Source organism: Trachypithecus francoisi, unplaced genomic scaffold, assembly GCF_009764315.1.
Source record: "Trachypithecus francoisi isolate TF-2019V2 unplaced genomic scaffold, Tfra_2.0 Lachesis_group18, whole genome shotgun sequence".
Lineage (NCBI taxonomy): Eukaryota > Metazoa > Chordata > Mammalia > Primates > Cercopithecidae > Trachypithecus > Trachypithecus francoisi.
Window position 1 is genome coordinate 31,091,628 of NW_022681463.1, and position 14,523 is coordinate 31,106,150.

A 14,523-nucleotide genomic window follows, 5' to 3' on the forward strand; every position below is an offset into this window, starting at 1 on the left:
CATATCGATTGCAAGTAATTAGAACTAATTAGCACTATTCTTCTACTTTCCAAGAACTTAAGACACTTTTGAAAGCCTTGTCATTTGGAATATTATTTAGTATTTGGTGCTATTTAAACCTTTCAGACACTGCAGGACAAAATTTTCTGCTGCAAATTACTCTTTCTGTTCTTGCAGTTACCAATAAGCTAAAGATATGAGGGAAAACAATAGAATCAAATCAAAGTATCCCTTTCTAATATTTATCCAACGACCCTCTATCTTCCAGTGCACAGTTCTGATAAAGGATAGATTAGCATGCATGGTTTATGTCTCAAGCTTATTGGAAGTTTTTTATTTACACACAAACCCAAAAGGTAGTGCCAAATGATAGATTTGTCAATGAAAGGACTTAGGGTGAAGAGCAGTGTACCAGTCAGTTCACCTACCCTGCTACATTGAAAATAAGAGAAAACTATTAAGCCAACTAGACTTACCTAGATTCACATACTACATGGTAGATTAAGAAAAGCAAAAAGTACAAGAAAGGAGAAAAATCAGGTGAGGATAAATTGCTCATTTAAAATGGAGTGGGGAGCCTAGGCTATTTTAATCGTGATGTGGAATACCAATAGGAATCTGTAAGACCACTAGGAATCTCTAAGACCACCCTTAGGCTCAATGAATTGTCTAAAATCATAGAATTTTAAAAAGCTGTTGTCGTTATGGTTATAGTTTATCAAATTAAAAGAATACACATATTATTAATAAAGTGAGTGGTATATGGAGTAAAGTCCAGGAGAAACCAGGTGCAAGCTTCTGAGTGTCCTCCTCTAAGGGTATCACACAGAGAAGCCTCAATTTTCCCAGCGGCTCTATGTGACACATTGTATGAAGGTGTGTCAACAAGGTAAGCATTTGTGACTTTCATTTGAGCCTTGGCGTCCAGGGTTGTGTGTTTTTCTTACATGTGTGAGGAAGGAGAGTTAGTCCTCTAGGCATGCAGCGCCTACGTGACTCAGAATCTAGCCAGAATCAGTTACCCAGAATCTAGCCACCCAGAAATAAAACAAGTATTTATGGTAAAATACATTATTAGCATAATTGTTCTCATGAACCTGATACTCCATGGCCCAAGCCTCAGGCATGCAAAAACACTCTACTCAGGCAGAAAAACCCAAGGGCTCACATCTAATCTTTCAGGAGATAGCCAAGGGCCAGGTCGGAAGAAAGATCTCACTTACAGAATGTGCAGGGTTTGAGCAACCCAAGCCTGCTAAGTTAACATTTTGTTGTACTGCTTCCCTAGAGAGAACTACACATACTTAAAAGACTAGGAATCTGTATTTATATCTGTTTTTTTGCCTTTTATCTCAATGAAAATTTCTAATGAAACCAAAGTTGAAAGACGTTTTAGACTTAAAAGACTATAAATACATCATGTTGCTATAAGAAGAGAGAGAGAGGGAGGGGGAGAGGGAGAGATAGAGAGAGAGAGAGAGAGGAGAGAGAGAGAGAGATGGAGAGATGTCTGGACACTAAGATAAACTCTATGAACACATACCAGCATAGCAGCATGTAGCAGTTCCCCACATGGAATGGCAAAAAGAAAAAAAAAATACAAAACAAAACAAAAAAACCTCTCTTAATGAACATGAACCCTCTTAGTTGTCCTTAGGTTATTGAAGAAGAAAACAGGCAACTCGAAGAAAGCTAGTTCTGAAATGTTATTTTTTATTATATCCAGACTTGACTAAATTTTTAAAAAATGGTTTAATCAGTTTCTGACTCAAATACCAGGTCCCACCCTCTGTAGTTGGGAAAGCAGGAAAAGATAGTTAGAAAAGACCTGATGTAGGTATCAAATTTTCTTTTAAAAAATTATAATCAGCTATTCTATTTTGTCAACCTTTAATTGTGTTAAAATACATATAACATTAAATTTACCATATTAACTATATTTAAGTGTACATTTCCTTAGTATCAGGTACAATTACACTGCTATGCAAACATTGCCACAGGTCATCCCTAGACTTTTCATGTTGCAGAGTGAAACTCTGTACTGGTTAAACAACTACCAATGCCCGCTTCATCCCAGCCCCTGGTAACCATTCTACTTTCTATCTCTGTAAATTTTGACTTCTCTAAGTCCCTCAAATAAGTAGAATTACAGTCTCTCTTTTGTTGTGATTTATTTTATTTAGCATAATGTCCTTCAGAGTCAGCCACACTGTAGCGTACACCACAGTTTCTTTCCTTTTTAAGGTTCTATTGTATATCTATACCACATTTTGCTATTCATTCATTCATCAATGAACACTTGGGTTGCTTCTACATTTTAGCTTTGTGAATGATGCTGCTTCTAACATGTATGTATAGATACCTACCTCTTCAAGACCTTGGTTTTAATTATTTGGGGTGTATACCCAGAATGTGTGTCCCAGCTTAAAAGCAGCAATCTGCTGTGATCAGAACACAGAAAATTGCTGATATGTAGAGAACGGGGTCCTTATTCTCTTGGTTCCTCCAACCTTCTGCAAGGTCAATGTCACCTGCCATGAGACTGAGGAGGGTGGGGGGCAGGAAATATGTATCTGCTGCCCAATTTAGAGCTAAATTAACCAAAAATTAATTGCAATTTATGTCCAAGCCTTCCTCCCGACGTTGCAAGTTTCCAATAGAGTCCAGAGGAGTTCCAAAATAGTTAAATCAAACAGATCTGATCTTTCCAGTGAAGTTGTCTAGGTGGAGAAAGTATTTCTGGTACTTCCTACTCTGCAATGTTCCCAGTATCCTGTATCCAATTATTTTTTTGAGGCTTCTCACTTCTTACAGATTTGACTCTTCCTGTTACATGGTATTTGTTTCTTAGCATGGTAACACCTTTTAAAAAAGACAAATATGTATGAAGAAGATTCCATTTCACAGTTAATTTTTCTTTTTTATATTTATAACTATTTTTTAAAATATTCTCTTAAGACGGTAGAAAGACTGCTATGCCATTTGAAGTTATTGAAGATAAACATATTAGAGTGACAAACAGTGGCATACCACAGTGAAGTTGCCATACAGAAAGTCAAAAGTCAAAATTAATAGACATAGAGAAAGATAGTTATAACCAGCTTTAGATATATTGAAAAAAAGAAGAGACCAAAATCAAATAGCTGAGAACAGAGTTTTTGCTCTTGCTGTTGAAAATGCTATCATCTTCACACAAACATTCAATTAACAGCATGCTAACAGCAGTTGAGGGGTATCTAAGTCTGAAAATAGAAACTGGAATTGTACGTGTTCAGTTTATTCCTGTGGAGCTTAAAAATAATCAAAGATAATATAGTTAACAGGAAAATTAAAAATGCAAACAGGGTTCACTCTCTTACATTGAATTATTTTCAAGTAATTTTTCTTCTTGAGGATTTTTAAAAAATTAGACGTTATTTTTTACATCACCTTTAAGTTCAAAGCAAAACTGAGTGACAGGTACAGAGATATCCCATATACCCACTGCCTCCACACATATACAGCCATACCCAATACAGACATCCCCCACAGAGGGGTACATTTGTTACAACTAATGAATGTACCTGGGCACATCATCAACCAAAGTCCATAGTTTGCATTAGATTTCAGTCTTGGTGTTGAACAGTCTGTGGGTTTGGATAAATATATAATAGCATGTTTTCACCCTTATAGTATCATACAGATCATTTTCATTGCCCTATAAATCCTCTGTGCTCTGCCTATTTATTCATCCTCTTCCAAAACCCTTTGTACCACTAATCTTTTCACAGTCTCCGTAGTTTTGCCTTTGTTTGGAATGTCATGTAGGTGGAATCATACAGTATGTAACCTTTTCAGGTTGGCTTCTTTCACTTAGTAACATCTATTTAAGTTTTCTCTATTTCTTTTCATGGCTTCATAGCTCATTTCTGCTGAAGGTCGAAAAATATTTCATTGTCTGGATGTACCACAGTTTATTTGTCTATTTACCTACTGAAGGACACCTTGGTTGCTTTCAAATTTGGGCAATTTTGAATAAAGTTGCTATAAACATCTGTGTGCAAATTTTCTTAAGGACACACGTTTTCAAGTCATTTGGGTAAAATACTAAGTATGATTGTGGATCATATGGTAGGAATTTGTTTAGTTTTGTAAGAAACTGCCAAACTGTCTTCCAGATGCTCTGCATCTTCGCCAGCCTTTGGTGTTGTCAGTGTTCTCTATTTTGGCCATTGTAACAGGTGTGTGGTTGTATCTCATTGTTATTTTCTTTGGGACTTTTTAATAAACCTGAATAGTCGTTTTGACATATGAAAAAGAAAGAAATAATGTAAGAGAAAAGAAGATGTTAATTATTCCATGACAAATGGTAAACATAATTAACAGTTAGTTGTCTTCAAGCATGGAGACAATAGTCAACAGGTAAAATTATTATTATTATTATTATTGTTGTTGTTGTTTTGAGACGGAGTCTCGCTCTGTCGCCCAGGCTGGAGTGCAGTGGCGGGATCTCAGCTCACTGCAAGCTCCGCCTCCCGGGTTTACACCATTCTCCTGCCTAAGTCTCTGGAGTAGCTGGGACTACAGGCGCCCGCCACCTCGCCCGGCTAGTTTTTTGTAATTTTTTTTAGTAGAGACGGGGTTTCACCGTGTTAGCCAGGATGGTCTCGATCTCCTGATCTCGTGATCCGCCCGTCTTGGCCTCCCAAAGTGCTGGGATTACAGGCTTGAGCCACCGCACCTGGCCGACAGGTAAAATTATACATTTTATCTCAAAGTTGAATTATCCTTTTTAATGTACCTTAAAAGTCATTTTCACATATAAAGTAGAATTAGATAATTTAATTGAAAAGGCAAAACATGGAATTTTAAAGAAGAATCCTTCTAGTGTGTCACATATATGACATTACCTTTTAATTAAAATTTTATATACATTCTCGTATTGGATCATTTGAACTACAAGAAGTATAAATTTTAGAAACTGATAGAACTATGTTAAAGTCTTACTTCTATCACCTATGTGTGTAGCATTGGGCAGTTACTTAGGTTCTAAGCTTCTATCCTGTTTACTTAGATTCTATCTTATTTACTTAGGTTCTAAGCTTCTATCCTATTTCTGATAAACAGGATAAAATAATATTCAAGGTTGCTAAAAGGATGAGAAGAGATAATCTATAAAAAGTTTTTACTGAAGTATCAAACCTATTTAAGTTTTCTCTGTTTCTTTTCTTTAGAAATTTATTTTCTAAAAATAAATTTTACAAACTGATAGAACTATGTTAGTCTTATTTCTGTCACTTATGTGTGTAGCATTGGGCAATTATTTAGGTTGTAAACTTCTATCCTATTTCTGATAAACGGGATAAAATAATACTCAAGGTTGATAAAAATATGGAAAGAGATAATCTATATAAAGTTTTTATTGATACCCAGCTTATAGGATGTCCTTAAAAATGGTAAATGAGATAGAACACATTTACTGAACACTTTTAACTAAGCCTTATTCTAAGTATCTTATAGAATTAACTATTATCATCATAATCTAGAGTTTCTGACACTTCACTTCTTTCTGAATGTACATTTAGTAAAAAAAACTCATCAACTCTTACATATACATGTGTTTCACATATGTCAGCCATATACTCCATCATTTAATTATAATTTAGCAAAGAGGTAGTCACAGGTTCTGGAGCTAGGTTGCCTCAGTTCATATTCCAGGAATGCTGCTTATTCAATGAAGAAGCTCAAGTAACTTACTTAACCTCTTCTGGTCTCACAAATTATATGTAATAGAGTTATGAGTTAATACAGTCACAGTTCCTGTGGCACTGTAGGTGCTCACTAAATGGCTTTGACTTATGTAAGTATTATTCCCTATAGATACTGGGGCATGAGCCTCATGACATGATATGATAGCTAACTAACATAAGTCTGCCCAATATGGTAGGGCAAGATATATATATATTGCCAATGATAGCATAGGTTGTTATGAAAAATAATGTATGGGATTTATGAGATATACAAGTGAGACAATGGGCCATTCCATTGAAGGGTCCTGGGTTTGGACTTAGAATATTAGAAACATTTACAGGGAAAGTGGCAAGAAATAATAAACCGGAAAAAAAGGAAATAGGGTTAAAATATTAAAATTTGCAGTGCTTTACAGAATCTGAGTTACTGGAGAACTTCCTGTAGTTGAAAACAGCACAATGCAATGGATACTTGGCAAGAGTTTAATCTATGGACACAGGGAAGATCTAGGTAAGTTTATACAGGTTATTAAAGTGTTTTTAAATAGGATAATTGTATAATCAATAATTATGTTTTCAAAAATTTCAATGTTTAGTGTAGAAGAGACATTTCTAGAGAGGTAAATAGAGGAAGATTAAGAATAGAGGCAGGAAAAAATCTGAGTAAGAATTAATACATTCCCAGTGAAAGTGCTAATAAAAGGAAAATAAAATGTTTAAAAATGTTGTGAAAGTAAAATCAAAAGTACTTTGTCAATAATTGATATTTATGTTTTACTGAAGAGAAGTTTTCTAACATGGAGGCAAAATTTCTTTTCTTTGTTTTTCTCATCTTTACTGAGATATGATTGACAAATAAAGGTTGTATATATTTAGAAGGCACAACATGTTTTGATATACTAACAGACTGTGATATACTAACACTGTGAAATGATTATGTCAATCAAATTAATTAACATATACAGCACCTCACATAGTTATTATTCTGTGTATGTTGTGTGATGAAAACACTGCACACACTTAGCAAATTACAAGTATATAACACATTATTATTAACTTTAAACACAATGCTGCACATTAGATGTTCAGTACTCATCCATCTTATAACTAAATGTTTGTATCTTTTGACCAATATCTCTCCTTTTCTCCCAACCCTCCTATCCCTTGGTAACCATCATTCTACTATCTAACTTTGAGGGGTTTTGTTTCCTTTTTTTATTCTAAATACAAGTAAGATCATTCAGTATTTGTCTTTCTGTACCTGGTATTTTTCAATTGGCATAATTGTCCTCCAGTTTCATCTATGTTGTTGCAAAAGCCAGCATTGTCTTCTTTCTTATGGCTGTATAATATTTGAATATATATGTAACACATATGTAAATATAATGTATGGTTACATATATATGTGAGTGCGTATATATATATATATATATGTCACATTTTCTTTATTCATTCATCCATTGGCACTTAGGTTGTTTTCATATCTTGACTGTTATGAATAATGTCACAATAAACAAAGAGAACAAATATCTCTTTAAGATAGTGATTTTAGGCCAGGCGCGGTGGCTCAAGCCTGTAATCCCAGCACTTTGGGAGGCCAAGACGGGCGGATCACGAGGTCAGGAGATCGAGACCATCCTGGCTAACACGGTGAAACCCCGTCTCTACTAAAAAAATACAAAAAACTAGCCGGACGAGGTGGCGGGCGCCTGTAGTCCCAGCTACTCGGGAGGCTGAGGCAGGAGAATGGCGTGAACCCGGGAGGCGGAGCTTGCCGTGAGCTGAGATCCGGCCACTGAACTCCAGCCCGGGCGACAGAGTGAGACTCCGTCTCAAAAAAAAAAAAAAAAAAAAGATAGTGATTTTATTTCCTTTGCATATACACCAGAAGTGGGATTGCTGAATTTTATGTTAGTTCTCTTTTTCATTTTTGATACAATGTCTGTACAGTTTCTGTAATGGCTGTACAAATTTACATTCCCGTCAACAGTGTATACAATTTTCCTTTTCTCCATATTCTTTCTAATATTTGTTGTATTTTGACTTTTTGATAAAACTCATGCTAATAGGTATGTCATCTTATTGTGCCTTACATTTACATTTTCCTGATAATTAGTGATGTTGAGCCTATTTTCATGTACCTGTTAGCCATTTGTATGGCTTCTTTTTAGAAATGTCTATACAGGCCCTCAGACTGTTTTTTATTGTTATTTAATTTTGTTATCATTAATTTTTTGCTATTGTGCTCTTTGAATTTCTTAAATATTTTGATATTAAACTCATCAAATATATGGCTTGCAGATAAACATATAGAAATATTTTCTCCCATTTTATAGGTTGTCTTTCATTTTGTTGATTATTTCTTTTGCTGTGCAGAAAGCTTTTAGTTTGATATAATTCCACTTGTTTCTTTACACTTGTCTGTCTATGCTTTTGATATCAAATTTAAAAAAATCATTACCAGAAACCAATGTCAATGATCTTTTCCTTTACGTTTTCTTCTTTGAGTTTTAGAATTTCAGATTCTATGTATTTAATCCATTTGGAATTGGTTTTAAATGATCTTGAGTTGATGTTTTATGTAGTGTAAGATAAAAGTCCAATCTCTTCATTTTAATGTGGATATTCAGTTTTTCCAACACCTTTTGTTGAAGAGACTTTCATTTTTCCAGTGCATCACCTTGGTACCTTTATTAAAAGTTAGTTTACCATATATGTGTAAATTAATTTCTGAGATTTCTATTTTGATCCATTGATCTGTTTGTTTTTAAGCCAGTAACATACTGTTTTGATTACTGTAGGTTTGTAATATAATTTGAAATCAGGATGCGTGGTGCCTCCAGCTTTGTTTTTCTTTCTTAAAATTAATTTGGTTATTTGGGGCCTTTTGTGATTCCATAAAGTTTTTTAATTTTTATTACTATTGTTTTAATATTTATTTATTTATTTGAGTCAGAGTCTCACTATATCTCTTAGGCTGTTACACAGTAGTGTGATCTTAGCTCATTGCCACCTCTGCCTCCAGGTTCAAGCAATTCTCCTGCCTCAGCCTCCTGAGTAGCTGAGATTACAGGCCTGCACCACCACATCCAGATAATTTTTGTATTTTTAGTAGAGATGGGGTTTTGCCAGATTGGTCAGGCTGGTCTTGAACTCCTGAGCTCAAGTGACCCACCCATCTTGGCCTCCCAAATGTTGGGATTACAGGCATGAGCTGCCATGCCCAGTCAATTCCATACAAATTTTTAAAGTTATTTTTCAACTTCTGTAAAAATATTATTGAGATTTTGATAAAGAGTTCATTGAATCCTTAGATGTATGTGCAAACATTTTAACTATGTTAAATATTCCCAATCATTGTCTCAGGATATCTCTGGATTTGTATGCCTTCTTCAAATTCTTTTATAAATGTTTTATAGTTTTCAGTATACAAATATTTTACCTCTTCTGTTAAATTTCTTCCTTAATCTTTTATTCTTTTTGATGCTATTGTAAATGGGTTTATTTTCTTAATTGTTTCTTCAGATAGTGTATTGTTAGTGTATGGAAACGTATCAGATTTGTGTTGTTAATTTTGTATTTTGCAACTTACTGAATTCATTTATTAAAGAGTTCCTTGTTGGTGATTTTAGGGTTTTCTTTATATAAGATTATGTCATGTACAAACAGAAAGACTTTTACATTTTTATTTACAATTTGGTTGCCTTTTGTCTCTTTTTCTTGCCTAATTACTCTGGCTGAGATTTCCAGTACTATGTTGACTAGAAATGGGGAGAGTGGGCACTATTTTCTTGCTCCTGATCTTAGAGAAAAAGCTTTTAACTTTTCACCATTGAGTGTGATATCAGCCATGGGCTTGTAATCTATGGGTTTCAATATGTTGAGTTACACTTCTGCTATACGTAATATACTGAGAGCTTTTTATCATGAAAGCATGTTGAATTTTGTCAAATGTTTTTGCTGAATCCATGGAGATGATTTCTGTCATTTTCATCTTTCATCATGTTTATGTGGTGGATCACATCTATTGATTTGTGAATGTTGAACCATCCTTGCATCTTACTGATAAGTTTCACTTGATCATTGTATATAATCCTTTAAATGTGTTGTTTAATTTGATTTTGTAGTATTTTGTTGAGGGCATTTGTTCCTATATTGATTAGGGATAGTGAACTATTATTATCTTCTTTTCTTATATTGTCCTTGTCTGGATTTGTTTTCAGGGTGGTGCTGTCCCCTAAAATGAATTTGAAAATGTTCCTTCTTCAATTTTTTGAAATAGTTTGAGAAAAATTGGTATTAATTTATCTTTAAACATTTGGTAGAACTCATCAGTGAAGCTCTCTGTTCTTGGATTTTTCTGTGTTGAAGATATTTGGTTACTGATTCAATCCCTTTACTTTTTATAGGCCTGGTGTTGATTGGTGAAAGCAGGTTTAACACATACCATTTAAGTGATTTAGAGGAAGTGGGCTAGTGGTTAAAAATGTTTGTGCCCTGTACATACATGTGTGAAAGTAACTAGTTCCAATTTGCTATATGCCTATAGCTCAAGGGAGCAGCCTGGACTGGAAACACAGTTTTGTGTCTTCTGTAAATATAAAAGCCATTAAAAATAATGCAATCTTCTTGGGGAAAGATGACTAGAGAGGAAAGGTAATTTAAAGTAATTATGTGATGTTGTGATACTATTAAAATACTATTGAATGTTCACCAAACCTAAATGTTCTCATTGAAATATTACCTGTCTTGTATTTTTAGATTGTGTTTTTCTTAAATTTAGTGGATTATATTCATTTCTTTAGAAAAATAAATGTGATCCATTCTTTAAATAGGCAATGCCACTGATATCTAACAATTTTGTTTTAAAGATAAACTTTCACAGAAAGGGTTTCTACATTGTTTGTATAACATTACTTTGGAAACGGGATACATTTTCCCAATGTAATTTCCAAGTACATTTTTAAACACTTAGGTGTATCTGAAAAACAAGTTTGACACAACTGTCTCAATAACCTTGACTTGGACCTAAATAGAGAGTCAATTATTGGAATTTTAAAAATGCATTAAAATTTGGGGGACAGTTTAGATAGTCTAGAAATAAGATCAATAAAAAAGTCATGAATAGCAGTCTATTTTCTCTCCTTTTTAAATTTGGCATAAATAAAAGATGTTGAAGTTGGGTTCCTTTTCCCTATACAAAATAGTGAACTATTTCAAGAACATTTTCATAAATTAGTCATGTTTCTCTTGCATTCATATTCACAATTGTTGGGGCATTGATCATCTTTAGTTATATAGCAGTCGAGTTACAATTTCCACATCCTGTAGGTATATCTGCTTTAAGCTAAAAATGCCACATGATACAGACATTATTTCTAAATCCAAACAAGCATTTTAAATTGTCATCAATACCCCATTAATGTAATGATGATAGTTTTCCTCATTACCTATCATTACCTCATTACCTACTGATTACCAAACACTGTACCATGTGTGTACAGTTCTTACAACAGTTTTGTCAGATTTGTTTTCCACATACACCCTACACATACGAAGTATTAAGAAGTAAAACTAAGTTGCTTAGCATTTCCATTCAGTAAGAACCAGACCAAAATTCAAGGCTTTTTTCTAAGTCCAAACTATTCCCATTTTATTTTGTATATAAATCAAATGTAACCTTTCTGAAATAAACTTGATACCTCTCAGTGGTCTGAATAAAAGACACTACTACCCATCCCATTATTATCAATCAGAAATATGAGATACCTGACACCTGCTTTTTCTGTACTCTCAAATGCACTTTATGGACGACTCTTGATCTTTTACCTTCTTAACCACTCTAGAGTTTGTTCCTTCCTTTTCAAATTTAGTGTTTGGGGCTAGATCATGATCCATGTCTTGCTTAATATTTTATTATGACCCTCTCATTGCTTTCTTTCCTTCCATAGGACCCTGCTTTACTCCATCCTCCATGCTTACCTTAAGATAATGTTTATGAAAAACAAATACACTCTATATCTCAAAATCACATTAGTCCCTTGTTTTACAGAGCTTAAAGTCCAAGCACTTTAACATGGCATTCCAATGTGTCCATTTTTGGTACCTGTACATCACGCTAACCCATGTCTTGACCCCTAAACCTACATGACACAGTTTCAGAGACAATGTGGCTCAAAATATAGTTTCATGATACCATATTGAATTGTTCATGCTTCGTCATCCACCCAGAGTACTATTTCTCACCCTTCCTATTTGCACACATCTACTTAATTTCAGCATTCGGCTCAAATGTTCTATTTGCTATGAAAATTTTCTTTGCTCATCTTTGTCTTCAAGAGAAAGTAGTCATTTACTTTTATTTGCCTTCTAAACTCTAACACTTTCATAGACTATTTAGGTACTACCTGTCCTGGCAAAATTAATTGCACATTTCTTGAAAAGATGATTCCTTTTCTCCTGACCATCCAGCATAAGATGTGGATATTGGTAGCCATCAATCAGATGTTCTTTAGTGAATGAATGAAGATGTCTTCATTTCTGGCCAAACTCCTTGTAGTTATTCTTGCTGTGGTATAATTTATTGGCTTTATCTCTATTTTTTAGGAAAGTTTACACCTAAAATCTTTATTGGAAAATTATTGTTAGGAGCTCAGAAGAAACATAAAGATGAATCCATCTACTATCCTTTCTTTAAGAATATTATAATAAAGTTGGGGTTCAGATATGCTCATAAAACCATAAACTGGCACATTAGATAAATATAATTATTATCATTAATAAAAATGATAAATGTAGATTGTGTGGTAGGAGACAGATGGAAGTTGTATTAGGCAGAATTCTCTAGAGAAATGAAATTAGCATGAGATATAAATAGGTAGGTAGATAGATAGATATACATATATAGATTAATTACGGGAATTAGCTCGTATAATTACCGAGGCCAAAAATTCCATAATATTCCACCTGCATAATATGCTAGCTGGAGAACCAAGAAAGCCAGTGGTGTAGGTGTAATTCAACGACGTCTGAATTTCTGAAAATCAGGGGAGCTGATAGTGTTACTCTTTGTTCAAGGCCAAAGGTCCAAGAATTAAGAGGCTGCTGGAAGATGTACTGGAGTTAAAAGAAGAACCACAGTTCAGAGAACCAGGAGCTCTGATGTCCAGGGGTAGCAGAAGATGGATGTCCCAGCTCCGAAAGAGAGACATAAAGTTTGACTTTCCCTTTTCTTTTTGTTCTATTTGTATGAGCCCTCAATGGATTGAGGGATACTCACCCACATTGGCTTGAGTCGGTTGTCTTTACTTTATCTACTAAATAAAATGCTAATCTCTTCCACAAACACATTCACAGACACACCGAGAAGACTGCTTTACCAGCTATCTCGGAATTCCTCAACTCCATCAAGTTGATACGTAAGATTAATCATCACCGAAGTGAAGGTAGATTTGTTACTATACACATTGTGTTGAAAAACAAATAAGCTAGATGGAAATGTAAGGAGAATAATAGTGAGCCAGGTGTGGTGGCTCATACTTCTAATCCCACTTTGGGAGGCTGAGGTGGGTGGATCACTTGAGGTCAGGAGTTCAAGACCAGCCTGACCAATATGGTAAAACTGCATCTCTACTAAAAGTACAAAAAAAAAAAAAAAAAACCAATTAGCCAGACATGGTGGTGCATGCCTGTAATTCCAGTTACCTGAGAGGGTGAGTAGGAGAATCGCTTGAACCCAAGAGGTGGAGGTTTCAGTGAGCCAAGATCAGGCCACTGCACTCTAGCCTGGGAGACAGAGCTAGACTCCATTAAAAAAAAGAAAAAGAAGATTGATTGAGGGACACAGAAAAATAATCAGAATCTGGTAGCAAAAATAGGTTTGGGAATGAGAACTGAATGGAGTTTAGTGCAGTGAAATGTGAGATAAGTTCAATCAGTTCTTAAGGTTAATTATTGGAAAACCTTGCATCATAGGCTTTGGAGCTTGGACTTAAGTTTGAACATGATATAAACAATCAATGGTATTGGAACAAAAAAAAATGAATATTGTTGCTTTGGAATTAAATGATCTGATAGCAGTGAGTAAAGTAAAATGAAAAGGAAATAAGGAGGAAGTTTGAAAATCTGTTAGGAAATTATTATCATAGATGATTCATGGATTACCAGGATTTAAGTGGAATGACAGTGATAGAAATAAAATAAGTAGGACAATTGTAAAATTATTTGAATCAAATTGGTAAGTTTTGAATATACCTTGAATAAGAAAATGATTTTATGCTTACCCAATAATTAATTATTGATCACCAATATGACAGAATATTAGCTTATAGATAGATAGATACATGTGAAAGTATACTTATCCAAACAAAATATACAAGAAGAATAAAGATTGCAATGAAATAATATAGTGAGATTTTAATAGTTTGAATTGTAGTTGCAACAGAATGCTCACGTCAAATAGAAAAATAAAAAGTGAAGTAATTGACAATCAACTTAAAACAAGCACATTAAACAGAACAACTTGTAATAATAAGACTTTGATAAGAGGCACCATCTACCAATTTTCCTTAATTAAACAGAGATTATAGAAGATATTGTTTTTGAAGCTCTACCAAAGAAAACAAGATCAGTGGCAGCTAAGTTTCATAACATATATAATATGGTTTGGCTGTGTCCCCACCCAAATCTCGTCTTGAATTGTAGCTCCTGTAATCTCCATGTGTTATGGTAGGGACCCTGTGGGAGGTAATTGAATCCTGGGGGCAGATTTTTCCCATGCTATTCTCATGATAGT